This window comes from Bombus flavifrons, chromosome 3 (assembly GCF_040668555.2).
Source record: "Bombus flavifrons isolate JBK064 chromosome 3, iyBomFlav1_principal, whole genome shotgun sequence".
NCBI classification, from domain to species: domain Eukaryota; kingdom Metazoa; phylum Arthropoda; class Insecta; order Hymenoptera; family Apidae; genus Bombus; species Bombus flavifrons.
Genome location: NC_138444.1, coordinates 7,550,825 through 7,577,296, shown reverse-complemented (window position 1 = coordinate 7,577,296; position 26,472 = coordinate 7,550,825). Strand labels below are relative to the sequence as shown.

At 43.7% G+C, this 26,472-nt stretch overlaps 2 protein-coding genes across 4 annotated transcripts in view; one reads left to right on the top strand and one right to left on the bottom strand.

Moving 5' to 3' along the window:
- ush (Zinc finger protein ush) overlaps positions 1-26,472 on the top strand; it is a 204,319-nt gene that overhangs the window by 161,809 nt on the left and 16,038 nt on the right. The window lies entirely within an intron of this gene.
- The window catches only part of l(3)77CDf (phosphatidylserine synthase 1 homolog l(3)77CDf), a 30,314-nt gene continuing 29,043 nt past the window's right edge, over positions 25,202-26,472 (bottom strand). The window contains exon 4 of the mRNA XM_069109410.1: positions 25,202-25,221. The gene's annotated coding sequence lies outside the window, so the exon portion shown is untranslated. The remainder of the gene's footprint in view (positions 25,222-26,472) is intronic.

The window sequence follows — 26,472 nt, the reverse complement described above, 5'->3', positions numbered from 1 at the left end:
CCCTTCCAAGGCAACACGGCGCGGAGATTACCTTTGCGAGCTCGTCCCGCTTTCTCGCTTCCTTTCCTGTCTGCTCTCGCTATCCCGAGTCCTGTCTCATTCCGAATCTTTTGACGCGGATGTCGTTCCACCCTTCGTCACTCGCGAATCAGGCAATTCATGAATTTAAGGAATTTTATCGTACGTTTTACTCGTCAGATACTCGTCTCGTTCTGATTACTGTAACGATGATTGAGATATCGGGATTAGCAGGTTAAGATTATTTTACAGTGTCAGAATAGGTGACCAAGTTAAATGAATAATGAATTTTGCACCTATTGCAGTATTGCGATGGTACATAGACGACACTAATGGAAACATCTATTAAAATAATCCTATCTCTTAGACTGTGTGATTTAGAGTTTTTCTCATTATTTATTAATTTGATTTCTCGGTATTAAACAACGGTATAAGCAACAGATATCGAAACAAGTCGTATCATCGATTCAAACCTGATCGAAGAAATATATTTCTCGTGCATTCTGTCGCGGATAGAAAGAGGGACGTATGATTGAAAAGAAGTTTCGATGACAAGAAGCTGCCAACGGCTGATAAGCTGGCGGATAAGAGGGCAGTGACGAGTATAAATATGAAAATGGGGTGGAGAGATCCCTCCATAAGCTTCCTCTATTTTACCTTAGCCGAAAGAAATACATTTCCGAACAGACACAGTTCGAAAGTAGAACACGGTGAATTATCGAAAACCCTCTCGATACCAACTAAAATCCGAGAAGCTCCCCATTCGCGATAGCGGCAGAAACAAGGAGAGCTGAAAGATTCGGACGCGTTGGGGGTGGTATTTAGATATTCTAATGGCCGCCTGATATCAAGACGCCACGGCGCGCGAGATAAAGACGACGCTCCCGTCGAGGACGCGGCGCTGCGCGTCGCTGATAACGCGGAGCTTCGCTCGTTGTTTACGTATACGACGTTACATGCACGTTAAGGTATATCTACGGGCGAGACAGTGTGCGTGCACACGTGCATATAACCGCGGCCGCGATTATTGGTGCAGCGAATATTAATGAAATGATTATGGCGAACGACGCCTGGGACGAGCACCGAAAAACTCGTCGCGTCGTTTCCTCGAGAAATTTAGCGTGCGCGCAGCAAGGTTTAATAGGGAATTGAAGACTATGTCTTGACAGGTTGATGGTTATTATGTATGAGGTACTTCAATGTGTGATACCGGTTGTAGAGCAGGTTTTAATTTCACATAATTGTTAGTCCATTATTTTCTTCTAAAATTCTTGCGTGAGGTTTCTATAATTTTTTATTGTGTATTTTAAATCGTTATATTATACAAATGCGAGATTCTAATTGGTCAGTTATTTCCCTAAAAGACTGGTTCAATTATTCGAACCAACGGATAGCCTAATCTTATACATATTTCAAATATTAAAGATATAGGAAAAGAAAGTTACCATTATTAAAAGTATCTGTACAATAGGTAGGGTTTACCAAAAATTACAAAGTACTCAACTAAACTCTCAAACGCTAAAAATCATTCAAATAGCATGTTCGAAACCGGATGAACAGCAGAAAAATACCACCAGACTCACCAATTCCACCAGCAATTTTCCAACCTTTACCTTACGGTTTGAAACATCCGCCATTACGATGCTCTAAAATTCAATAACTCGGTCGGTCGTGTCCGCGGCAATCTGAGATAGGAATCTGGCAAGTGATGCTCGACTGCAGAGGGCGATAAGCAAGCTATCCCGCGATGATAGCGATCGTAAAGTGACGCTGGGTTTTATCCGGCGTGTAACGTTCGACTTTTCCAGCGGTTTCATTGCTTATCTCTTTCGATTCGCCGCGAAGAAATCCACGGTATCGAGCCGTGGCTAGGGAAAAGAACTCGCGAAACAGAGCTTCTCCGATTACCAATGGACGATCGTCCACCCGCGATCCAGTTACCGCAGTTGTCTGTACTTATATATACATAGCAGCGAGAGAGTTGGCCGAGTCACGAGAGGAGAAACTGGCAAACCGGACGCGCAGGATCTGTTTGGTCGACAAAGGAGCCTGTGGATTAAGCCTCCGTGCACACCCACGTGCGGCATGGAACGAGCAGCGTGCACACACGGTCTCAAAGCACACGGAATAAAGTCGTGGCTGGAACGTGTTGAACGTTATCCCTGGCTCGGTGTCCGGCCGTAGATATGTTAATCAGCCACGCTGGTGCAAAGCGATCCTCGAAGGCTTGGACGATAGTTGCGTGCCCGGCATCCCGAACTTCGTCGACTATAATTATAAATCAGCCACCCTTATGCTAATGTCTCTGTCCTCCCAGACTCTGCTTTCGGCTGGCTTGGCTGGTGAAGTGAGCGCCCGCGAGTCGAGCCGCGAATCCAAGAGGGAGATTGTGCATGTCTGCGTATAAACCGATCTCCAATTAGGCCGCGATACGCAACTTCGGGAGTTACGAGTCGCGGGCGTGAGATATCGCCAGCAAACACCGCGGAAAGTTTTCAAGTGTATTTTATATTCCACATAAAATATTTGTATTTGTGTAACATCTTCTCTTGCCTACGTTTTAAATTAACTTACCAAACTTACAAGATCTTTCAACGATATGGAAGTCTAATAGAGGAATTTTTAATCAATGGATTAATATTCTCTTTCGTCCTATTACTGTCAGCTTGTGTTATATTTCGTTGTCATAAGGAAACACTCTTTGCCTGCATCTTAATCAACTTATCTAACGTACAAGAGGAAGATCTCTCAAATATTAATTCTCTCGATCGCAGAGCAAGATTACTCAGTGACCAGCATCGGATAAACTGCTAAAAATGAAATATTAACCAGTAGCCTGACTCTATCCGTCTTACAATCGTCATCTTTGCGACGATGATTCTCAGAGAGAGTAAAATTGGTCACAGCAAAGTCTCCAGGACGGAGGAGTAAGGGTAGGGAGGTTGGCTAAGGGGCGCGTGCGAAAGGGTGGCAGGGTGGTAAGCGTAGGGGTGGCGCGACAGCCGAAGCTATGCGGATCTGGCTTATCTCGAACTCGCAGACGCGTCGCAATCGATATATCTCGCGAAGGCTCCTCTCGATAGGTGACTACCCCGGCGACATCCACGCGTAGAACGCCAACGCGGGGCTTTCTCGCTCTTTGCTCGCGCTAGTGCGAGCGAGAACATCTTTTACTCGACAATGTGTACGTCTATGCATCGATATATGTACGTACGAATGTATATGTGTGCGTGGAGAAGCAGACACAGAGCCCTCTGGCTCGTCCCCTGGCCTCGAACCGCTGCAGAAAAGATCAATTTTAGATTCGCAGCGATTTATAACTTCCTCTAATATGGCACCGATACCATCTCTCTTCCTAGCCTCCCTCTGTCTGTCTCTCTTCGTTCCAACCCCCCTTTCCCCCGTCGACTATCCCCTTCTGTCTTTGTTGCTCTATCTCATTGTCGCCTAGCAGCTCGTGGATCTTCGAGGACCGCTTTCCGCGCCAACGAGCCGGCATTCGAATCCTCCTCGTGGATTATTTGTTTCCATATTCGGTAGAGAAGCGAGGGAGGGAAGGCCGCGTTAGGCCGAGCATAGGATTCACTAGCTGAAAATGGCTTTCATTCGCCGGATTTGCCCTCGTTCGGGGATTCCTTCGGCTGGAATCCTTGGACCAGCTGACTGCGGAAATAGATCCCGGAATCGAATATAGGGTGGCGGAGGGAGGAGGGAAGCGGATTGGAGCGTCACTCGAAGGATTTCCGTCTTACCCCTTTGGGTCCATTTGCAGATACCCTTCGCGATCATCGCGTTGCTATTGGATGTTCTTCGTGGAATTTTTATCAATGGAGTGGCTCGATGTAAGTGGATTACACGTGACAGGGATGAAGGGGTTGGAGTGCGGATAGAAAAGTTGGAAATTGATTTAGTTTACGAAGAAAATAGTCCGAGTTATTAAATTTCTTTTCGTGATATGTTCGTAGTAGCAAAATTTGTAAGGACGTTTTTAATAAGAATAAAAATTCTGTAACTAGAAACTAGAAACTACAGTAAGTTGCTAAGTAACTACAGTAAGATAGTTCTTCGTTTTATTGATACGGTGACTGGATGTATTGGATTACAACGACGAAAGGAGTTAAACTGTTGAAAAGAAAATTGACAACCTATTTCTAAAATTTTACAAAATGGTTCACAGTTATATATCGATCCAAAGTTATATATCGGTCTAACCCAGAAACAAAAACGCGCAAAGAAAATGGACGAATAACGGAACGAACGATGAAAGTGGAAGAAGAAAGAGGAACAATCGTTATCGGTATCGGTTCATCATCGTAATCTGGTAACAAAGGGTCTCATTCGATGAGAAGGCAGGAGAGAGAATCAGGCTATGTTCGGTTTAAATTAATTTGGGACTGGAAACGGAGAGGACCTGTCCGGTTGCGCGGTGGACCCGAGCTACAACTTAATTGGACGCAGAAACTGGTCCCTTCGAGGGGGCGAAACAGCTCCGGCAAGGCAGGAAGGAAGGATCCGGGCATGCGCCTCGGAAGAAGAGAATTTTAATTGGCGGCAATTTGTCGAGTCCTCGAGAGGGTGGATTCCCCCGGGATCGAGTCGGCTACTTAGCTTCAGCCGAATGGCCACTTTGTACGCCGTCAGGCCAGTCGTTTTGAAGGGTTCCAGCGACGGTTCCTCGCTTCCATCCATGTCCCACGTTTTCTTGCCAATCTTTCTTCTTCCTTTGTTTCTGCCCTTTTCTATTTGCGCTCCTGTGAGACGCATACCAAATCATTTTGCCTTCTTTCGCTTGACGTTATGAGATTTTTTTTAGAATATTTTATGAGATTTTATTTTAGAATATACGAAAGATTTGATAAATATCATCACGATAGTCGGCTCTTCTTACATTGCCAAAGCAACTGCAAAATGTTTCGTATAATACGTTTATAAAACATCGATACAAGTGTTCAATGTTTTAATTGTCTCGAACAATATGCAATATTTCGACATTTTGCATCCGACAGGACGAATTTCAGAAGAGAATACATTAAACTCGCTCAAGTAGGTCCTACCAGATCGTAAGATCAAGGGACTAAGGATCCAGCAAAACGCTCCGCGATTTTGGGATGTCCATCGACAAAGGAAGGAGGCAGGATCAAGCCGATAGGGATCAGCGACGCCGCGCCGGTCGGCTCATTATATTCCACGGATGACTCCGTGGCTCGGTCACGACGTCGCGACGACTTCCACCAGGACGACGATCCATCACGTTTTCACGCGAATTCCGTGCACGACCGCGCCGCAGCGTGCAATTAATGCCCGGCTACCACCAGTCGAACGTGTCGATGACAACCTACTGCACTATCTCTTTTCTTCTCTCGTTCGCTCCTCAAAATATACCGAATTTAACATTATCCACATGCATGCAATTACCGTAAGAGAGTTCCGTGTTTGTAACCATTTCCATGGTTTCTTTCGATCTTCCAAGAAATACGCGGTTCCCGTCTTAATTATTAATTTATTCGCCGAGCCAAGGGATAATTTATTCGGACGCGACTCGATCCCGGTTTAATCGTTTTCGTGCGAGCTTGTCCCGTGTTCCTCTTTTAAATATTTTGTCCCCGTACGCGACGAACCACACGGTAGTTTATTGACCGAGCAAATTTACAGAGGCAAATTTCGATGTTGGGCGGCGACGGAGGCGCGTTTTACCGCGGCCATGGGCCCCGTTTAATGGAGATGCATGCGCGTATGCAAATCTGTAATTGAATATCGAAGAACGGGGCGGGTCGCGTAAGTTAAACGCCACTTTTCGCTAACCGCGCCGGATGCAACCGCTTTAAATTTCGCGTCATTTTGCCGAACGTGTCCATTACATGGACCCTCAATTGCTCCTTTTGCTTCTATAATACTTCTTCTTCTTCTTCTTCTTCTTGTCCTACTCTTGGTCATTTAATCTTTTCGTTCTTTTAGTTTCTGAAGTGCTTAGTTTCAATCTCTTAACTGATCAAAATTGAGGAGAGTGGTTCAAAAAATATACCTTTTTTCCCGTGGATTGTAAAGAAAGGTTGCGTAAATTATATCTATCAAGTGGACAATACGTATTTACGATGTAACACAGATGGAAATTGAATCATTAGCGATATGTATTAGAATACGAGGCTAGAATTGGACATTTTTTTCGAATTTCCATAAGAATGGATTAAATGGCGGAAATGGTTGGGTTATATTGTTAACTGGTAGAAACAGTATGAGAAAGGGATATCAAAGGAATCGCGGGAGTATGGAAGGATACAAATGAGGCTTTCTTAGTTGCCTCAGCACGGAATTGGCTCGTTTAAGTTCGCTTTTGAAATACGCACTGGAGCCTGATTGCGGCTGCAATCAGCTGAGCTAGAAACTCACCAGTTCACCGCTGCCCCTCTTAACCTCTCTTTAGAATCACGATCTGCCGCTGTCGGTATACAAAATTACGACGCTGCACGCCTATGAGTCGTTAAAATTATTTCACATTCAATCTTATCAATTAAAACAGGAAACAATACAAACTCCAGCTTACCATTCTCTTCAACAGTATATTCGAATTTTACAGAAGTGTCGCGTTAAATACTAAAGTTAGCTGGCCACTAATATAACCACCAATTCTCAAATAAATTTCACGAAGTGGATCTCTAATGTTGCTCGAAATTAACTTCAAAGAATGAGCGTTTATATAGATATAACGTTACATATGTACGTGACTCACGAAAGCATACCGTGTTATCGTATTAGAAAAAAGATGTAAAAAGATATAAAATGTAATACAACACAAGACTTAATTTTACCGTGCTGTGATCCGCGGATTCCTAGAGCCAAGCGTCAATTCCACGAAACCTCTGAATTTCGCGGAAGACCAGTACCTCGGGCTAACTCATAAATAATCGTTTACCGCGAATCACTCGAAGACTTTCCCAAACACGACAACTATAATTAACGCGAAAATATTCCGGAGACATAGCGGAGTGTCTCTTACACCGTCCAATTATTATCCATTATTCGCGCCTCTGAGGCAAGATCTCTTGGTTCGGTACCCCCTGCTTTCGCGTCGTTACGATTAAGGGAACGATTGCGTGATCGTCGTTCCGCCGTGACAATCCGCCGTTAATAAATTCGTGGGGCCCTTTTAACGGTGAGTTAAAAGAAAGAGAGAGAGAGAGGGCGAGAGAGAGAGAGAGAGAGGACAGACGCGGCGAAAAAGAGGCGACGCGTTCCTCGCGTGCACGCTCGCGGCTCCACATGCGACCAGCTACCACCGATCGGTATTCATTACGTTAATATCACGTCATCTATGGCATATCCTGTAATCAAGCGGCTCGCGCCGGCCCTTGGTCTCTTGGCTGTGGCCACCCCCTGGAGCGAAGAGCTGGAGAGCTCGCGGCCCCGGTGTGTTATTAGAAGAGCATCCGGGCGACGGCCAGCCAAGGCAGACCGAGTAATACGGGTAGTAAGGCTCATTGAGATTTATGGTGGACCGTCTTCTAACCGCACCTGCTCGTTAAGCCTCGCGTTGCTAAACGTCCATGCCTCGTCGTTACACCTTCCTCTTCGGTTGGCTGGCTGCTCGGTTGCTTGCCCGTCTCACTGTTACTACATCGTATTCCTCCTCGATCATAGCGACAGTGAAAGTAGATTTTCTTATTAAGCTTCGTAGGTGGCTTGGCAAGCAGTTAGCCGAGCGTGGAACTCGCGATAACGTGAGAAATTTAGTAGATCGATGGTTGGAAGTGGCAAAACAGTGTTCGATTTGATTTAAATTGTTTCGAGCTGTTGGGGTAAAATATTCTTTGTACAAGAATTATTTAATAGACGTTGTTCGAGTGGTTTTAGCTTACCGATGGGCGTTATTTAAGAAATTTTCGATGAATTTCATTGCGATGATTCGATTTACAGATACGATAATTTTGACCCAAAATTCGAGTATCTTTGCATTTACATCGGAGAAAGTGCACGTTATGTTGCGGTATTGTAATTGTAAGTGAAGCTTGTGTAAGAGAAAGTACAACTCGATAAGGAAAAGAAACCAGGACCATCAGGAAAACCCAGTTAACAGTATTCGAGTTCGAAAGAGAATCATCGTTTAGAAAATCGGAAGACCAAAAGATAGAAGATAACCTTTTTATGCATATAAAGGAAGAAAAGGGACAAAAGTATCGAAGAGTTCCTAACGCTTCGAATGTGTATTTTATCTGAAATAAAAGATAAAACAAAAGAACATTAATCTACGTTTTATACAAATAACATTGCAGACAAATGACGTATTTAGTATTAGAACTTAGGTAAAAATTTTGCAAAATTCAAACGGATGTTTCTTGTGTAAGCGTTTCTTATGTAAAAAAAATTAAGTAACAGTCTACACAGTATACTGCAAAATTCCATGCTTACTTGGAGCATTTCTCACGACGTCTTCCATCGATAAACCATCTATAAACTATAATGCGATAGAAAAAGCAACAGAACTTATGCTTATCGTGTACGATAGAGAATCTCAGGATTCTCCACTAGCTAGTTTCTCTATTTCGATACCGGTCAGGGAGACCTCCGGGAGGTTGCAAGGCGCGTGCTCGCGTCGAGTAATAACTCGTCGATAACTAATGGGCCGGGAATGCGAAAAAATACACGCGCACAAGGAGCACGGCGATGGTAGAAGGGAAAACGCAAACTTCTCCTCAGCCAAACATGGTAAGTTGTTCCATCCTGATCTCCGTCGCCGAGGCGAAACTGTCCTGAACTCTTGTCCGGTCTTCCTTTCTCCGCGGGAAGCGCGACAGATGCGGGAACTCTGATATACGCGCGCGTACATCCAGAGGGGTGCACATTTCAGGTGTATCTCTCTGTAACGTGGATGCAGCATATATCAGCTGGGCCAAGATGCTCATAAATAGTTGATTTTGCACCTCCCTCGATCACGTTGATCGCGGTTGACCACTTTTTAGCGCGTGGAATTATTTATAGAGACGGGGAAAATGGACCTGGATAAATTCTTTCGATGAATCGTCGTTCAAGTTACGTTTGTTCGTTAATCCTAGAACTGAGCGAGTGTTATATCCTTTAATATCGTGCGATTAATTAATGACTCTCCGTCATTACCACGCTTGCCAAATAACTTTTCTTTCACAAAAAACATATTTTTGATAACTTCTATCCTTCGTAAAATATACCGCTGTTTTCATTTAAACAAAACACCCTGCGTATAATTTTGGTAAAATTAATATCGACTCTTATTGAGATTTATATAGAATATATACCGTGAGGATCGGTAGATGGAGCTTTAAAAAATCTTACCTTCGATTTACGAACATCGAGTGACAAACCAAGTCTCGTTTAGTACTACAGACTCTATTCACTTCTGAGGAAACATCGAAGTCATCGGAAACAAAAGTGACGAAGGGGTTTCACGGGCCGTGCGGAACATGAGTTAGGTTCGTCCAGGTGGTGCATGGATAATTGGCAAGAGGTTGGTTGTCCGCCATGCAGGCTGTTGCGCCAAGGAAGAGGAAGGAGAAGAAGAAGGCGAGAAGCGCGGCTCGAAGAGGAAGAAGAAGAGAGAACGGGATCGACAAGGATCTTGCGATCCTGGCGACGGTTCGAAGGCCTCCTCTTGGCCAGGCCTGATCTATGAATGGGACCAGGCACCGGAGGAGGTCGTCGGTGCCGATTGGTCGAGGCTGGTACCACTCTGGTACCACATCGACCAATCGTTCGTTGGTCTCTCTCCTCTCTCTGGGTCGCCTTCGTATCAAGATACAGCCGGGCCACCTCCTCTTCCGTCTCCTTTTTCTTCTTTTGCCCCTTTCCCCCCTTTTCTTTCCTCGCCTGTTCTTCCTCCGTTTTTATCTTTCAACTCGATGTTCCTCGTTGCTTCGTTGCTTCGTTGCTTCGTACTCTTCCCCTCGTGTACCCTCTTCCGCGCTCTGATGATCGCCGATGAAACGATTAGGGGTGGAAGCGTGGCGAGAGTATGTTTCGCCGTGAATTGAATTGGTGAAATCCGTTTCGAGTGTGAAAATGTTGATCCGCTACATTTGAAATTGGCTCGCAAGATCTTTGTAGAGCGGTCAATTTTACGTAGAAATTTGTCAAAGTGAATGTTGATTTCTTGTTGAATTTATTTAATTTATTTGATCAAGCTTGGTACTTTCAATGAAGAAACATTGGGTGTTTTAATTAGACAATTTTTTAATTTGTAACTCTGGTCCATGTAGAATATTTTTCGTATCATATTCACGCTTGTTAAAGATCCATTCACTTTGTGAACTTTTCTGTAAATATATATTTGCTATCGTAGTGAATTGGACCAAAACGTTTATTCCAAATTATACTTCGTTTTTTCTACTCTCAATCGATATATTGAATAATCCATTGCATTTTTCATATAAGCAATAACCTTGCACGTCGATGATATATTCCTATGTTTCGCAGCCTGAAATTAAATCTAAATTCATCTTATACATGTATATCTGACACTGGTAAAAAACCTGTTAAACAATCTGCACTTCGATATAATGCTTCGCTAGATCAGTTAATCGGTCAATGAAAAATTTCCGCAATCAAAAAGTTTGATCTCCAGCAAATACGCGCACCAGAATCAATCATAACGCATAATTGGATATCGTAGACCCATCCACCACTCTCACCGTTAAATTTTGCGCTTGTTTCGTGACTCTTCCTGCTATAATGAATTTATCGTACTCTTTCTCACCCTCCACCTCTGAATTTTCTTTCTCCCTCTCGACTTCTCTCTTTGTACGCTGTGCTTGTCTTCACGAAGTGGATGATGCGAATCGTTCGACTTCGCATGAGCATTGTTTGGAAATACGCGGCTGATCAGCGCCGATATACGGAGCCGTCTCACCCTCTCCCTCCCGGCGAGGCTGCTTGATTTTTGCTCGTTCGTCCTCCCTTTTTCGTTTGCGTGCCTCGATCTCCGGCCGGATCGTATCCGTAACGCGTGCACACGCCTCATCTTGTACGCAATTTGTTCTCTTCGACGGTGGAACGCGGCGTTCCACCGTGCTGTGGATTTCTCTTCTCTCTCCGCGTTTTTTTCCCCCTTGAAAACATTCTTTCTTCACCCCCTCCTCTTCTCTTTTTGTCGTCTCTTCTCTTTGGTCGCGGAGAGAATCGCGATGCCATCGCTTGGCGTAACACAAATACTCCACGTTGAGCAATTTCTTCCTCCGCTGCTTTATCCATGCGTTTCGGAGGTGCAGAGCTGAAGTACACGGATTTTGTGGATCTCGAATTCTTAAGTTTAGTTGATAAACTAGGTGGATATTTTGTATCCACTACGTAGATATTGCGCCAATCTTTCTTACAGGGAAGCATAAAGCTTTTAGGTTTTCTTATTACGAAAGAATATTCCGAATACTTTATAGTCTCTAAATGCCTCGTGCAACATAATGTCCGCTTGAAAGTTTTGGGACGGTAGTTTTATTGGCGAGCAAACGCTATGTTTTAAGAGATATTAAGAATCCCTGTTTGTTTTTTGATGCATAGATGAGCATCTTTAATCACAGGGAAGATCATTCTCACATATTGCTTACTTTAAGTGTGCGTGTGCCAATGTTTTATGGACTTTTCTCGTGACCCAGAATTATCTGATGTACATGCTGCACAAAAATCTTGAAAGTACCATTTAACACGAAACTTTATACGTTAACGAAAGACCAAAATATCAAAAGTTTATTACCCGAATCCTGGGAAGAGTGGCAGATGCTTCGAGTTCCGCGGTGTCGCGGATTCTCCTCTCCTACGTCACATTAAACAAAGACGAATATCTCTTCTACGTATCTCCTAAATGTAGCCTGGTCTTGAAAGAACAGAGAGGCCCTTTTCTTCATTCTTCGTTCGTTTGTATTGGTGAAGACGAGCCACGACGATAACGAGGCTGCGAGAGTAAATTTGCTGCCATTAGCCGCGCGAAAATAAAGGACGAGGGAGATATTAAATTAGCGGCTCGTCGGTTCGCGTGTCTTCTCGGGACAGTGCCTCTCGAAAATGAGTCCCGAGTGTCTGTTTACTCCTCGTTCGAGACCGTGCAATTTGCTCGCATGGCTATCGTTTGACCGCGTCGCTAGATCGGACATTTGTCGCTTCGATTCGTCCTTCGGAGCCGATGGAAGCCTGGTGGGAATATTCGAACCTTCGCTCGCTTATTGGATTTCCTAGAACTGTTTAATAATTTGTACAGAATTCTTTTTTTTTTCCTTTATTTCTTTTAAGACGCACATGTGTGACCCTCTCAGAAGTCAAACCGATCAACTCTGCTTTTTATTAATTTGATAAATTAATTGCGTAAGTGTACGGTTAATATTTAGTTGTTAAAATACAAATGACTTACCTTCATAAGTTCATTCGTCGCAGTATGGCATAGATGATTTTGCTTGTGATTAATATTCAAATTAAAATGAAATAATTCGTCCATCCTCGGTTGAAAATCTTTTTCAAGTATTCACGGAATTGCATGGTTACAGGATTAAAAATAATATTTTATACGTTGCGAAAGATTCTTAAGAAATTATTAACGATTGGTACATCGTACTCAGTCTTTCCAGAAAAACATACCCAAGGTCCCTTAACGCTAGCATTCGCTAAACTTAAAAAATGTCAATTACGAGTTCGAACTACCCTGAGGGCAATACCATAGAAATAACCCAGCAGAGAAACTCGTAGATCAATCGCGTCCATGCGTCACTTTGGGCCGATCGTTCGTCGTAGAAACTAAACGTAGTAACGTTTAACGATCCCTCTCTTAGTTTCGCTCTCTCGGTAGAAAGAGCAACAAAGAAGTCCTAGGCCAAAGTCGGACAAGACCAATCGGGACACGATTGAAGAAAAAGAAAAAGAGAAGAAGAAAAGAAAAAAACGAAATAAAAGAAAGGAAGAAAGGTAAAGGAACAAGGCGCTTGACTGGCTACGAGGTCCTAGATGACCTCGAGCAGAGGATCGAGCTCGATCTCCGAAAGATCTCTTTCTTTCTCTCTCTGTTTCTCTCCTCCCCGTGGTTCAGCGACTAACGAGACGTTTTCCCTGCGCTGGATTTATCGTCGAGTTCGCCGAGACATCGGTCGAAGAGCACGGCGGAACCAGCGATTCGCACGTCGCGGACCCGTTTCTCGCGCTAATCGTTGCCTGGTCGACACCGATCCCGCGATCGGCATCCACGCATTCCCTTCAAAGGGTATCCCCTTTGACGTGGCCACGTCACTGGCCGCGAAGACGAGAACGAGACGGAAAGTCTCTTGACATTTTGTTTCTAACCGACTCCGGTTATCTGCATTTTTTATCCGCTCGCGATTGGGTTAGGCTTCGGGCTACGGTTTCACGTGTACACCGGGACTTATCGGTTTCTTGGCTCTCTGCGTGTCGCATGGTACATATACACTGCGCAACGATGACATTGTGTGGAAATCTGCTACGTTGAAGTATTTAGTTAGGATTGGAATAAGGATAATGGAACTTTCTGAAGGGATTTGAATGAAATTTATGGATACACCGAGGGTGGTTTTAGCGTTTAAAGCTAAAGACGATGAAAATAGAGTTAATGCCGCGTAGATACGGTTTGGCTAAGTAATTTAGGTTACGGTATTAGGAATAATTAGCAATTTGGATAGTTCGTGAAAAGAAATAAAGGTGTGATAAAAAAAGAATAGAAAGAGAAAAATGAAGGTAAATAAACGAAGAGACGGAATACGTGGAAGAAAAATAGAGAAAGAATTGAACAGCAAAAAACACAAACTTTGTGCTACATGTTAAAAGCAATAAAAAATCCCTTTATACGTGTGTATGTACGTTTGTACGCGTTGATAAAACTGAAGTAAAAAGAGAGATCCGAAAATGTGAAAAAATAGAGAAAAAATAAATAAAAAAGAATTAGAAAAATGGGATAAAAACAAGTATTTTGCGCGGAAAGCAGCAGTTGGGGGTGGAAATAGAGGTCTGAGGTGGTCGTCGAAGGTAGCGGGCGAGCAGTAAAGTGGCCGAGTCAAAGGGATCGTAATCGGGCAGCGCGAAAAAGCGGCTGCAAGTAAAAAGAATAATAATCTCCCGGTGGAAAGGCGGCCGGCTGGGTTTCCTAGAGGCGAGGAATGGCAGTTGGGGAGCGTGGCGTGATAACCCTTTCGTTATCAGGGGTTGAATAGGGGGTGGTGGGAGCTTAGCAGCGGACCAGGCGATCCCAGACCCTGATAACGGGCCGATGTCTGATAACTCACACTCTACATTATAATACACAGCACGGGCTGCCAGGTCTCTGTTGTTGTTGCTGTTGTTGCTGCTGCTGTGCTGCTGCTGTTGGTGCTCTGCTACTGCTCCTGCTGATGGCTTTCTCAGTGGGGATAAATGAAGAGGCTTGTACTGGGTGATTAAAAAGTATCAGAAAATGATTCTGTCTCTCTTGCGAAATATTTCATTATTTTTGATTTTTAGACTCACATCCCTAAATCTCGATCTTCGATACAAAATTTATCGATTGAGATACACAGATCGTTTTTCTTATCTCCATCATATTTCATAATCTCATAATATAAAATAGAGAACAATCAGTATACGAAACATTCCCTTGAATCGCAATCTTCAATACAAAAAAGCATGCTACTTGCTGTAATATTTAGTGGATGAAATTTAACGAATCTCAGCTTCCGTTCACTTCTTTAATTATAGTAACGAAAATATAAATTTGCGCAAAAATTCGTGGTCTAATTATAACAATGTGTACAATGTCTGCTCGATAAGCGTTAAATATTCTGATCTCCTGAAAACATAAAAGAAGGTAGGAACGAAGAATTTTGAGATACGGACGTTCGATTCTATGAAGGGGGAAATCCCGCGAAACGGAGATGGGTGGATTCTCGTTGCACACGGATTCGTGACTCGTTTCAACGGACACGGGAACACTAACCAGGTTACCGCGAGTTTCCAGCGGGAGGGTTTTGCGGAGAGAGACTCGAACGCTGGACCCGTTTGATAACGGCTGCCAGCCACCACGTATCTTGGACCCTGCAGGCTTTATTATAAACCTCCTCCTTCACCAGCTTCGCCACCCCCTTCTTCCTTCTTCTTCGGCCAAAGCTCCCTTGACTTCATCTCTCTTTCTCTCTTTCTCTCTCTTTCTCTTGCTTGGACCGCTTCCTCCTCGAATTACGAGTATAATCCTGTAAATATAGAAAACAAGATAAGGTAGGCAAATGCTTTCAACGAGCGCTTAAATCAGCCACGCCGACGGAAACGATGATGATGTCAGTGAATTTTAGCCCTCTTCCACGACACCCAGCGAATTCTCATCGCGCTGGATAAATTCTCCAGGAAAATTTAATTTTTCGTCTTTGCTGTAGTCAATATTATTAAGCGAACGATGTTTCTTGACTTATCTATGATAATGCTGCGTCAACTCACTAAGATTTTATTTTTGTTAAATGTCTCTCGCTGTTCATCATCCAATCGTTAAAACTGACTTCTTCAAGTGAATTTAATATTAGATAAGAAGACTAAAATCACGTTTGAAGGATCGACGGTATTTTCGATAATTATTCGAACCTGATTTCATAGTATTCCTGTTGTATCGCTTGTAAAAACAAACTTCCGAGGTACAAGAAATAAAACGCAATCTAAGACATATACTTTGTTCGAACCCTCTGTGGTAGCGAACATGTTATGTTAATCTGTACAGCTATCACCGAAACTAGAATTGACCACTTAACTCTGCACTACCGTGCAAAGAGACCAAAAAAGGTAGGAACAGCATAGATTCGCGAAAAGACTTAACAAGATACAGTACCAGTGGAAAAAAGGAAGTAAGAGAAAACACAAGAAGACTGAAAACCCTCCCAATCGCGGAAGACAAGAAGAAGGACAAGGCTCGATAGAAGAGGAAGGCAATACGAAGAAGAAGAAGAGGAAGAGGAGAAAGAAGGAGGTGTTGCAACTCCGTATGCCTCTCGCGAGAAGGGCTACACGGTGGTGGGACCTCTTTATCGTGATCCCCGTCCTGCAGCTCAGCTCCTCATTAGCTCGGCCGCTCATCAATCACTCGTCCACGACCACCGTCTCGTAAAGTCTCGGCCCCCATATCGGCGCAACCTGGGTACCCTGGTTCGAGAGCTATCTCTCACCGCGACCAAACGAGCAGAGAGAGGGGATGTCTGTTTCGTACGTACATACTACATACGTACATAAGTACTTTCGTACGTCGGCTAACCGTACACCAAAGTGTATCGTTGAAACTTCATCCATCTCCTGTTTCGTTCCTCTCTCTCTCTGTATTCCTTCGATCTCGTCCTATTTCTTAATCTTTCGTTTTTTTCTTTATAACGAATTTTCGATTATGTCTTTTTTCATTATGTCATTTGTCGTTTTCTTTCTTTTTTATTTTGTTGCTTCTTTGTGTTTCTTTAATTCTTTCCGCCAATCTTTCGTTCTCTCCTTCGATTTGCGACGACTTTTTGGCGCACACTTATGGCGTGCCTTTCCTTTATACGTTTCATTGTCTTCTTATTCCGTTGCACGTTCAATCCTTCGATTTCATCCTTCTCGTCTACGTGGAGGCTGGCCGGATTGGCTCGGCTTCGAAAAGAGATACGGTGTCCCAATATTTGGACCATGGATCGCGGGACCTGTCCCTTCTCCAGGCAGAAGATTCGATCGACGGACCACTCCAGCGTCTTGCATCCTTTCCCCAACGTCAGATCGATCGAGATATCGCGGCGAGTGGAGGACCGGCCGCCGCTCTCTCACTCGGTAGCTCACGGTTTCGCCTCCGCGGGGCTACGAAATTCGTCTTCGTTCTCGTTCGATCGGCTCTCCGATACGATTACGGCCAATTGCGATTTGTTTCTCGTGTTTCGCGCAGGGACCTGAGTTTCTCTTGTAACCGCTACTCTCGGTCGTTGGTTTCCTTCGTGGCTGTTTGTCTTGCAGAAATATAAATTGTTCTTAACCCCTTCGTACATGTAGATAAGACGCCTTGTAGATTTGTATGATTTTTATCTGAAACTATGTGCACGATATTCCACATCTTCGGAATACAATTATCACTAAGATATATAGAACCTACGAGATAATGTATAATAGCCCTTGTGCCCTGTTATTAAAATATTCAGCCGAGAAGTAGCCAGATACGTAATACGAAATTCAAAATCGCAAGGAGACGTGACAAGCGTAACGCTATTTCGCTACAAAAGAGACTAAAGACGAAAGAAAAAAAGAGAAGGTGGTCGGGAAGGCAAAACGGAGGGCAAGTTTCAGCAAGTTTCTCCCCAAGTGCCGATACTCCTTAATCACGCTCTCGCGTTTCCTCTCTCCGCGTTGGGTTCAACGACGGCCAACCAACCAGCATCTTCCCCGAAATACGTCCAAGACCTGGGGGAGAGCCGATTCTTCGTAGATACCAAAGTATCTACTTGCCAGAGACGCGGTTAATCTTCGGTCTGGAGTCCTGGCCCTCATATAGCTCGATATTGTTTAACTTGCCTCGTTATCGCTAGATGCACTCTATAGCCATCTCTCCAGGGGTGGAAGATAGCGTGCACCTTCGAACATCGTCCCTCTCCCTCCCCCACAACCCTGTGGCGTTTTCCCCTCGCTTCTCGTCGCCACTTCGTCTCTCCTTCTCTCGCCGAGTTGCCAAAGGGGTTGGGACGCCTGGAAGGGAGCTGCATCCAGCTGATAACACCTCCTGAACTGATAACGAGCCGGCCAGGCTCTCGTCCTACGTACACTCCGAGCCCCTCAAGGCTCCCTCCTTGACTCCGTGTGTTTCTACGACGTCGCGAATTCCCTGCGAGCCTCTCACGGCTTCTTCTTCGTCCGACACCACGACCAGCCGTTGCAACTTGCTGCCCTGAAAATTCCTCCTCTGTGCCCTTCCATCGCCAACCAACGTTCAATGACACGAGATTTTCAGACGACGTTTGAAGAGAAAGAGAGTGGTGGTGGCAAAGTGAATTAACACGACGAGAATCACTAGAAGTATTTTCTTAAGGTTATTCGAATTTGGATAATCTTTTTCTTTTTTAATTTCAGTACAGTATGCATAGGAATGGAATTAAGAAATGTGATGATAATCATACTGTGTTCTTCGGGTTGCTAGCGACGAATCGTATTCTTTCGTTACTAAGAAGTTCCTCGAGTTTCAGGAAAACAGAAGAATTGTCATTGATATGCGTAATTTTTTCAATTTCAGTTTTATGCCGAGGATTTACATTGAACATTAAATGTCTTTGCGTTTATTGCTAGACAAAAAAGTTCGAGTACTGCGACTTCAATGAGATATCGTCTAATTCTAAAGATCCACTAAAGTACGAGACTCCTCAGGTTGAAATAATCCGCGAGAAAGTCGGCGAGTCACGCGGAATTCTTATCTGTCGATTAGGAAACTTTTTCAGCCGCGCGGTTGCGCCTGATCGTCGACTTTATCTTCCGCGAGGAATGGACCGGGAGTTGCTTCTTCGGTCAAACATGCAACCGTGAGAAGGAAAAGGGCAATGGAAAAGCGTAGAGGGGAAAAGAGAGAATCGCAGAGACGCGGGCAATCGCGTCTGCGAGCTGCTCTCCGACGTCGACAACGATAAGGTGACGCGACGCGCCGATATCTGAGCCTTGGCACAATACGTCCCTGCGCGTCTCCACGTGCATCCACTTCGCGTCTGAGATTTCGAGCAAACGGAACACGAGATGCTTCTCCTCCTCTCTGCTTCCTCTTGAAGAAAATTATTTTCGTAGCTTGTTTCGAAAACATGGTTTAGTTTCAGAGTGATTAGACTGCCGCAGAAAGACGCGAAACGTAAATTATTCTACACGCGAATAATAATAATAATAGCCGAGACAAATTGCAAAAATTCGAAATTTTCCGTAGTATACCACGACGAACCTCACAGCTACAAAAATTCTACTTATCCTTGTCACTGATTCATCTTCGTCAGGTCGCATATAACTCTAACTTATCGCCATCGTTCTTCCTCGACGATGGAAAGAAGAAAAAAGAAACGGAAGACAAGAAATCAGTGAAAAAGAGCGTGATAGAAGTCAGAATCTGCTCACGGTTCATGACACGTCCGCGATAAAACTTATCGATTCGATAGGAAACGAGGAGACGGCGATACGAAGCTTCGTGACCGTCCTGGCCCAACAAAGAAAACCGCTCGGCTTCGTGGAATTTTCACGGTGCATCTCGAAATATCCGTGACTCGACGAGAGAAGGTAGCAATTGCCGGCGATTACGATATCTGTGGAAAAAGGGCAAATAAAAACTTTATTCCTCGATGGAATACATTATCGTAGGTAACTGATGGAAGAACTCCTCGACGATGATTCATCGACGACCGACTGTTTCTCGCTTTCATGCCAGATATATACGCGATATACGTCCTCTGAGAGATCTCGGCGCGAAAACGATTAGAGTCCTTTCTCGGTATTCCCTGGCACGGACGCAACCGCGAGATATCGCGCGATTTATCGCTCCATTTTTGCGCCGTGACCTTGAATCATTTGTACGGTTCCGTGTTGCACTCACGAACACGATTTATCTCGGATCGGGTCGTTTCGCGAACATCGATAGCCGCGGACTACTACATCGTCGCCTGGAGATCGCGTAGACGCTCGTTAAGAAGCACAGTCTCGGAGAATACGATTGATTTTTCGATTTGGTATTTTTGGGTCAACTTCGAGGAAGTTTCTTGGATGTTGGAGAGTTTTATCGATGGTAGAATGACAAGTAGAATTTTGTGCTCCACTTGGGAATGTTAGTGCGGTTATCGGGATGAATGGGTCTGAAACTTTTTCAATCTGTGGTTTGTTTTCTTTTCGAGAAGATGGAAGACATCGTATCACTTCCTCGCAAACTTGTAACATAAAATACAGATCCACTTTTCAAAAAAGAGAAATTTCATTTCCATTGTATATTGAATTGTCGGATCGCTCCTTCTTACAATGTCTACGTTAAAAGAGAAGACGTTTCAGAAAAATGAAATTGTTACTATGTTACACATACAACATATATCATAATCGATGCGAAATTTTCCAAAGACGTAGCAATACGAATATCACGTATTTGCTCTGTAATTACCCTGAAATCATAATTACGCGAATTTTCGTTCACGACCCACACGCACGCCAAGGACGTGTGTCATGTTTCTGGATGCCATAAACCAGGAACAAGAAGGAACAATTAACGATGCGGAGGAGTGAAGCGAGGACTTGGTTCGGTTCGATTCTCCATTAGACTGACGGATGGGCCTCGATTAGGCTTCCCTGGATAACGAACGGGGCAGTGTCTCGTGGCGAAGAAAAGGCGTCGTGCCGAAAAAGGAAAAGCAAGGAAGCGCGGCGAAAACGAGACAACGAGATGGCAACCAAAAGGAACGAATAAAGAGTAGAAAAGAAAAAGATTAAGATGCAAGAAGAGAAAAGAAACGAAGGAGACAGAGGACGAGGAAGGAGAGAAGAGGAGTCGAAGAAGATTACTCTTTCTCCTGGAAGAAGGAAAAAGAGGGGAGGATGGGGGGAGGGGTTAAGACATAAAGCATAAGCAATAACGAGGCGCAGACTATCATCGACCTATCGGAAATAATTATTCTCTTTCTATCGAGGCGACTCAGAGACAAGAAAGAGAAAGAGATGGAAGAAGAGAGAGAAGGGGGTGGATACGAGCGAAAGGGAGCAGAAAGAGGGGAGTATAAGTAAGTATAAGTGACTTTGCCACACGGTCCTAAGATAATGCCAAGGGCCACCTTCCAGGAATTAGTATTTATTGTGACGCGATACAGATAGCGGTCACGGTACGCCCCTGGCGTACCTGGAGCCCCCAGTCCCACGAATTATGGTTTTCAATATGATGACGGTTTCGTATCTGCCGACCGACCTCGCTCTCATCTCTCTTTCTCTTTCTCTCTTCGTCTTCGTCTTCGTGTTCTCCTCCTCTTGCTCTTTTCGGAACGTCCGCCTTTCTCTTCGGCAGCCTTCGAGATATACTTCGTCCGCGGGCTCGTAAACCGTCTAAAAGGCTTCGACGATTTTTGCCTCGCCGCTGCTCGCACGCACGAAAGATCGCTGGTCGCGCAGAACCTTCTCTTCTATCGCTTCCAACCCCTTGTCTTTTTCTACTTTCTTCGATTTCTTTCAGGTTCCTTCTTCTTTTAATTTAAAGCGTTCTTAATAGAGTTATCGTGGTATCTTTCGACGCGAAATGATAATTGTCGGTCGAGGAGGGTGGAAGTTGACTAGAAATGAAAATAACGCTTACTTATAAATAATAATTAGAATATTATTATAATAATTAATAAGTAGAATATATTTCAAATAATTGCACCGTCGTTCATAGCTACGATCCTAATCATTCGCCCCTACAAATTATTCTACAATTTTAAAAAGTATTCCCTTCTACGTCTTTGCAAATGAAATTGTCTCCGGCGAATCTCTAATTTTCCAAAGGAAAGACACTAATTTTTACGTGGCCGTGGTGCGAAATAAATAATTCTAAAAATCGCCGGTATCTCTTCCGAGAGGTGAACGAGAATGGCAGAGGGAAAAAGACGGATTGGAATGGGTGAAGGGCTCGCCGGGGGTGGAGAGGTGCTATCATCGGTACGTAAGCACGAAATATCGCGACATCGTAGTGGCTGTACGCTGTAAAAATATTTTAAGCGGCTCCCGAAGGCACGGTGCAGCCACGGGTCGGGGGTGGTTTAGTGGCGGCGCCTGAAAAAGCACGATTACGTTTACGACTTCCCTCTCCGTCTGTCGACTCACTCACCCTCCGTCTGCCTTTTCCCACGAACCACCACCACCGTGAAAGGGGGATGAATCCGTCGCGTGCTCGGCAAATTTTCAATCGGATCTCCACCGTCTCCTCGCCCGATTTTTCTCGCCCCTTCTTTTTCGAAAAATATCTTAATTATCGGTTTGAGTAAAAATTATGGACTAAATGATATTATGTTTGCTGCACTTAAGAAGAATCGTGAATCAAACGAACTGTTTCAATTTATGGATGGTTTTAATGAAGATGATTGCTACGTGAAACCTAGCCACTTGTGAATTACTCAAATCGTGTATTCATAAATAAAATTGTTAGATAATCTATAAAACTGCGTGTATGTCTATTGCAATGGAGTCCGAGGAATATTTTCCAAATCTTATCTTAGATATTTCTATTTTCTGGCTAATTCCATATTTCCGTTTCTACCTTCTTGCTTCTTTAACTACACGGAAATCAAATACGATAAATCCATTTTGTGAAATTGTCTTACCTTTAACACGACAATATAGGATTGTTATTTAATTTTTTAAAGAACTAATCGCTATAGAGTTGATCAGTTTGGCTTCGATGTGACTTACGTCACATTTCGCAGCTTCACGCCCTTCCAATTTAGTTATTTCAATATCTCCGTGTCCGCCCTCGCCCTATTTTTCATTTATCTAACGCTCTTCATCCCTCTAGCATTAATAAAACATCAACTACGTTTCTCGATTCCTATCGGAAAAAGGAATAAATATCTTCATACACACTCTGTGATTCGTCTTCCACAAGACGGCAAACCACGTCCACCGTAATCTCGTAGGCGTATGGAGCTTATCGTCGTCGTGATGCGAAAAATCGGGTCAAGCGTTGGGTTTCACCGCGTGAAAGGGTGGAAGCAGCGCCTTATTAAGAAAGATGGCGCGGCATCAGAGAAAAAGCAACACGGCTAACCGTGAGGGGGGGGGGATAGAAAGAGAGGGTTGAAGGGGTGGACGCGGTATTATCTTCGCGCAACCCATTCCTGCGACCTTATCTACCGTAAAAACTTCGGCTTTAACCACCGGGGATCATAATCGAGCTTATCTCTCTGCCACCCTATCCCACACGCTCACCCTGCGTTCCGTCTCGTTCTAACTCACCACCGTTGCACCGAAGGCTATCTGCCGCTTTTACTCTCGTCTATCGCCCCCTGACGCGCTATCGTGGATTTTATCGCGAAACTTTGGATCGACTCGCAGAGACGGAGATCGTGAGGAAGAAGAGAGCCGCGGAAAGAGAAGCGGAGGCTCTTATTGTGCGCCACGAACACCTCGAGGGTTGGATGATTGACGAAAGGAAGAAGATCGTGGATGCTTCAGATATTATAGAATTAGACCGGTTTGGAGATTGATACACATGGTCCTCCATTCGTCATGCGATTAAAGTCAGCGAGACTGTACGATATAAAATAAGACGAACGCTAGAAATAATAAAATTACATCGCATTTACGTTGGAATAATAAAATTACATCTGCCTAGTCTCTAACTCGAGGGGGGTAAACAATCGGTAATTTTTTAAAATCGCCATTGATCGCTTGATAATGTTATTTGTTAAATTGCCGCATTGCAAAGATTCATCTAATATAACTATGCTTTTCATATACACGCATCTGTTTGTTTATAAGTATTTTACGACTGAAAGTACTTAAATGTCGGAGCTCTTAAAATTTTGCGCTAAGTCGTGGTGATGAAATAGCTGCTTACTAATTAAATTCAGCCTCGTTGTTAAAGATGAAACAATCCAACGGTACTTCAGATTTTATTTCATACGAGTATCAATCGTGGCAGCGAAATTCGAGGCACGAGGCGCGATGTACGCCGGTAACTCACGGGAATACCGATAAACGACACAAAATTAACTTCCACTCTCGCCGTTCCCTCGCGCCGACTTCCTCAGACACTCGATAAAAATCCATTTCCACGTATCTCCGTCTCCCTCCCGTCGATTTACGACTCTTTCACCCCCGTTCCTCTTTTCTCGAACGCAGGCAACATCGCCGAACGACGGCCCAATATCATCGAAATTGAGCGATTCCAGGCGTTCCTCCCGTACGAAGCAAACTGGCAACTTCGGTTGGAAGTCGAGGGGTTCCTCTGCGTTTCTCGTTCGTGCGCTACTTTACTACCCCGATGGCAAACGAACGTACGTGCTGTTTCGCCAACGAGTGTATCCGTGTGCATAATGCTACCTGCCACGCGGGTGTAATTTTTATGAACGCTCGTTTGCATGCAACATGTCATTCCTCGTAAAATATAGTAAATCGACGCTTGAACGAGTGAATTTATGTGTTGTGTTTCGACACCGGAAGATACGATAGAGGAACGTGAGAAAGACGATATTGAGAAAAACGAGAGCAACTGTTTTAGGAGAACCCTTTCTTATCGTATATTTACCCTCGTCTAAGACCATTCGATGGAAATCGTGAGAGAAAATAGATTAATCTGCGAATTTCGTAATATCAAATTATTTTAACAACCGTCTCGATCTATGTTTCCATATGATTATATTTTTACGTGCATCTAAGATTCTGCTCCTCGCTGTTCCTTTTCCATTTCTTTAAAACTACATTTATGGTCTGTATACAACGTTCTTAGAACATTTTAGCGGCTACTAAATGCGCAGTCTGGTTATACTGAGATATAACGGCACGCTTAACTCTGGGCACGTATAGGTACGTGAGAGTTCGCTACGCGGGGGATTGTTCGTGGACACGATCGTAAATATAACCCCCTTCGAGTTTTCGATACCTCAACGGCGACTTTACGACGATCTGGTCTGCGAAAATTGCTCATCGATTCCACCAACTCCAGCTTAGCACGCATCGTTCACGCTTGCTGTCTTCAATGCTCTCTGTGGATTATTCACGAACTTATGACAATGGACGATTGACAAATTTATTTAATAATCTACATTTGAGAAAACAGCTTCAAGAATTTTATCGTTTCCATAAAGCGTAAAGTACGAACTCGTTAAATTTTGAAAATGAAATAACATATTTTGATAATCACGTGGACTGTATTTTTTGAAGATCAAAAGTTAAGAAATGACAATAATAATAATAATCATCTTCTCTGATAAGTGGGATTCCAAGAAATCCCACTTTTATTCAACTTCGTCTTCCAGAACGCTTTTCTCCGAGCATAAAATTTGTCATAAAACGGCGTAATTTCCATAGGGTACACTATCGAAATTTACAACGCTTTGTTAATAAATATTGCTAAAAGGGAGGATGAAGTGGAAGGACAGAAGAATATTAGCAAGATTCAGATGTGGAAACGAGACAAAAGCAAGGGAATACTGGGAAGAAGAGGGAGAAAAAAGATGCAGACTATGTAAAAGGAAAGACGAAGGCCTGAAACATGTAATAGAAGAATGTGAAATAACGAGAGGACCAAAGGACATAGAAAAAATGCTAAATGAGACTGGAGAAGGACTAACAGAACTAAAAGCAATAACAGAGAAGAGAAGGGCAATACAAGACGGGGAGGAACGACAAGAAGGAAGCACAGCAAGGAGGCAAAAGCCCAAAGTTGCAATAGTTTTTTAGTCATTAGTTTTTAGTTTTTAGTTTTTACAGATAGAATAATTAAGGGAGTACAACATAATAGAGCGGATAAGAGGGGAGGCAGATATATAAGAAGCGAAATAGGTATAAGAGATGTAAAACTGAAAGTTGGTCCAAAGCCGAAAGACACGGACTAAGCAATAATAAATAAATAAAATAATAAATATCGCAGCCGCTTTAGAAAACAACTAAACCAATCTCCGTATCGGGTATTTCGAAAGCATCCAGCAAAAGTACACCGCCAGGTTGCTGGTTTCTACTCCAGCTAGATGAACGCGTCATGAGTCAAAACTTTCGTGGTCCGACGAGGAAAATCAAAGAAATAGAACTAGACAGGAGGAGGATCGAGGGAGGCAAGGTGGCGAGATATACCAAGCCCGCCCTTTGATAATTATTCATTCGGTCGACTTCCAGAGCGGTTCGATATCGATCTTAAAACGTCGTCCAGAAGGTAGGCGAGAAGTGTCCTGGTCAGATACGAAATCTCGTTGTGTCGGTTCACCGTCGTCGTCGTCGTCGTCGTCGTCGTCGTCGTCGTTGTCGTCTTCGTCTTCGTGGTCATTCGCAGGCAACCTCTGTCGCGAGCAGAGAACAGAGAGCAAGTTGCAAGGGGAAGAGAAAGAGAGGAAGCTCGTCGGCCTTAATGTATGCACGTCGAGGTCCTGCCGAGCGATAATTGCCCGATGTGGCATTGCCTTCGTGGCAACGAGCATTGGTCACGTCTCAATGTTTTAAGCCGCGTTCACAGTGTCCTCCGATTGATTCACCGCTTCACGATCGAAACGATCGCTCCGCGAAATTTCTTCATCAACGAGGATTGAGTTGGAATTATTCTCGTGCTTTCGACAGACAGAATTCTGTTTTGGATAATATCATTCTTCTTTTTTTTTTTTATTATGAAAATGCAATTTGATAGATTCTGGAATTCACACTGAATTAATGTCATCTCCAAGTTTCCATTCTAAAAAAAGTGAGGCGCTTTGCTTCTTCGAAGGACTTGAAATTTTATCGTATTATCCATTTATCGTAGATACTCTAAAGATTTTGAATAATTCCTGCTTCTCTAATTATCTACGTTCAACGTAAGAGATTCCCGCT